We start from the raw sequence: 3,832 nt of genomic DNA on the forward strand, positions 1-3,832 counted from the left end.
GGCGCAGGCGACCTTGGCCGCCGCCCAAACCCGCCGAGCCCCTGCGGGAGGTTCGAGGGCCGGGAGAAGACTACCGAAAGCGCCCGAGAGCTCGTTTTTCCCGGGAAGCTGCAGATATGGGGCCCGCGGTGACCGCTGTGTCCCACCTGGACAGAGACCTCACCTCACCTCAACAATGGCAAGAGCCTTATTGGCAGGAAAGTGAGTGGAGCCCCGAGGACGATGGTGGAACTCTTAGGGGCCCATCCGGCGCTTCGGGTTCCCTCTGCCAGAGAGAAATGGTAGACTAACACACCACATTCGGCCAATTGCAAAGGCCCAACACTCTTTGAAAAGATTTACTGGCCCTTTGTAGAAGGCTTGTGTATGCAGTATGAAAAAGCAGCTCTCAACATTTCCCCAATCTTTTCAGCGAAGTTTTTGCTACATTTGGATATTCTAGATGTAAAGAGACTGCCAACAGATGATAAAGTTAGCAAATCAAACATCTTATAAACACTCTTTTGTTTTTTGAAAACCGCAGACATATCTTTTAGACGTGACTTTTTGAAGTGGGGATTTTTAGACCATTTCTATAGGCGATAGCAGGAGCATGATTTGTCCACGTTTGTTGAGCGGGTTTGAGCAGACTGTGAGAATGAAGAAGGTCCTGTGCCAGACAGGTCACATGTATGTAAGGAATGTTTTTTCTATAACAAACTTTGTTTTGTGTATGCATTTGATTCCTCTTTGATAGATAGAATATGGCAATGCCAAGTACTTTCTTGAAATAGGCTTTGTAGAGGTTCCTAAGTGCCTGATACATATGAAAAGTGGAAGTAGTACAATAAAATTTGCACAGTTCATTATGTTAAAACTCATTTGAAATATTTTGTGGGGGTAAATTGCCAACGCCCCTCTGGAGTAGGGCAGGGTGTCAGGCACTGGAAAGAGACGGAAATGCTGAGTGCTATGCCAGATGTACTTACATTGAGGCCAGTGTAACCATCGTCTCTTCTGTCTGTGTCTTTTGTTTTATTTTGCTGCATATATAGTGTGTACAAAGAACAAATGAGGTCTACTTTATAACATCAAGTCTTTCTGCATATTAGTTTCCAGTGTATGACAAAAGTAGTCAGAATAGTAAATAGATAGAATCTATAGTAAATGAATAGGCTGTACCTTTCCTGATAAAATCCCTAGGACAGATTTTCTTCTGAATAGTTGAGCAGCCTATCTCCACTAATTTGGTGGAGAAGGATCGGGCTTTAGGCCAGGATGCTGGAATTTTGAAGACACTGTCACTACAGACTAGGAAAGACAGGCAGAAGGGCAGAGAGAGAAAAGCTCAATAGGAAGCACCCAAGACACAGAATGGAGAAATTAGTTCTGGTTTTTCTATGGCACATTACGGTAACTTTTGGTTCAAACAATCTATGATATATTTCAAAATGACTAGAAAATATCAGTTCAAAATTCCCAGCACGAGAGTGGGGGTGGGGGAGGAAGAGGGGAAAGGAAGAGGCAGAGACGGTGAGTGAACTCCAGGGCCTGGCTAGGAAAGCCGGCAGCGGGAGGGTCTGGAGCCAGAGAGGCGTCAGCACCCAAGTAGGAGTGGTCGGCCTGAGGTCAGCAAGGGGTGAGAGCCCGGCCTAGGCGCCTCCCAGACGTCCTTCCTCAGCGTTTGTACCTGCAGGGCGCAGCGGCCGCAGCTCATCAGCACCTCGCTCACGCTCACCTCAGGCGCAGAGAGGTATTTCTTGTGGTCTCCTTAATATACCAATTTTAGGAAAGCTGGGGACCTCTGATACTCAGCTTCTGCGCAGAGCCCTTCTTAAAACCTTTTCAGAAACAGCGGCACAGGCACACTTTGCCCCAAAAGGTAGAACAAATACACATAGCTCTGGAGATGGAAATAAGAAATCAGTCAGTGAGGGAAGCAGTAAGAAATTAGGCTCCCGGGATTCTGGGAAAGGTGCAAACGAGCTACACGTAAAAGTGGAGGCTTTTGGATGCATGTAGAAACCTTTGTGTGCTCTAGCTGAGCAATCCGAGCCGGCCCTGAACTCAGTATGTAGTCCAGGCTGACCATGAATTCTGGATCTTTCCATGGCATTTTAGGCCTGTACCGCCTCACCCGGCTTCATGTCACTCTAGAACATTTTCATCACACCAAATGAAACCTCATAGCTCTTAGCAGTCGTGCTCTACCTTTTTACCCACCTAGCCCTAATAGCAATTAATCTAGCTTCTATCTCTATGAATTTGCCTATGTAGTCTGGATATTTCTTATAATAAAACTGTACAATAGGTGTCACAAAAAGGAAAAAAAAATCCCAACACATAAAAATAATTAATGTTTGAAGAAACAGAAATGCTTATTACCCAGATTTGATTATTATGGATTGCATACTTGTATCGCATTACCAATTAAAATGTACAAATATTATGTCTGAACAAAAAATGGTCAAAGTGCCCAAACAGACATTTTTCCAAAGAGGACATACATATGGTCTATGGGCATATGGACAGGTCCTCAGTGTCACTAATCAAGGCAATGACATCAAAACAATACTGAGGCTATCACATCGCAGCTGTTGGGATGGCTGTTATCAAAAAGATAAGACAATGGGTGCTGGGGAGGAGAGGGAGAAAAAGGAAACGCTTGTATACTGTTTGTGTGAATTCAAACTCCAGCATGTGCATTGTAGAAAACAAATTCCTCTAAAACTTTAAAATATAACTTCCATATAATGCAGGAATCCAAAGGAAGTGAAATCAGAGCGTTGATGAGTTATCTGCACTCCCATGTCCATGGATGGCAGCACTACTCACAACAGCAGAGGTATGGAATCTTAATAAATACACACACACACACACACACACACACACACACACACACACACACACATATATATATAATGGATAATAAAAATAAAAGAAACATCAACCTTTGCATAGGTTGTGCTATCCGGTCAGTTTCAAAAAGCAATAAATAAATGTTCATTCATCTCACTAAAAAAATGAAGATCTCTACCAATGGTGCAAATAATTGTAAATATAAAATTACTTTTAGTTTACTCTAAACCCAATCTAAACTAAGTCTAGTATTAACATTATATGTGTTCACACATATATAAAATTTAAATGTATAACAATGTAAAGAAAGGATGCAAGGGAGGAATTGGCAATGTAATATTGTGAGGTTATTTTATTAACAACGTTGTTAAGGCATAATTCACAAACTAAGCACTTCAGCCATTTAAAGTACACAATTGTGGTATAGTTCAGGGGTAGAGCTCCTGCCTGGCATTTATAATGTTTTTGGTTGAATTCCCAGAACTGCCCCCAAAAAGTACACAATTCAAAGGTTTTTAATATATTCACAGTTGTGCCACCATCATCACAAACAATTTGAGACTATTTTAATAACCTCCACAGAAACCCCGCAGTAATACTCCATTACCTCTGAAACCTCTCCAATTCTGGAAAAATCACTAATTTTTTCCCCATTCTTATGTATTTGCTTAAACTGGACATTTTCTATAAATGGAATCACACAATATGCAGTGTTTTGTGATGGTTTTGTAAACATAGCATAGTGTTTTCTAGGTTCACCTGTGTTACCACTTATCAGTACTTCATTCCTTTTTATTACAAAACAATATTCCATTGTAAGAACATTATGTTCATGAAATTTCTTTTTTACTTATTGACTTCTCATTAATGGGGATGTGGTTGTTTGTTGTTTTGGCAGTATGATGCATACATAACATAGCTACAAATATTTATGCAGAATTTTTTGAGGATATATACTTTTTTCATTTCTGGTGGGTATATACTTAGGAGTGAA

This window comes from Fukomys damarensis, unplaced genomic scaffold (genome assembly GCF_012274545.1).
Source record: "Fukomys damarensis isolate Sample0158 unplaced genomic scaffold, DMR_v1.0_HiC HiC_scaffold_39, whole genome shotgun sequence".
Lineage (NCBI taxonomy): Eukaryota > Metazoa > Chordata > Mammalia > Rodentia > Bathyergidae > Fukomys > Fukomys damarensis.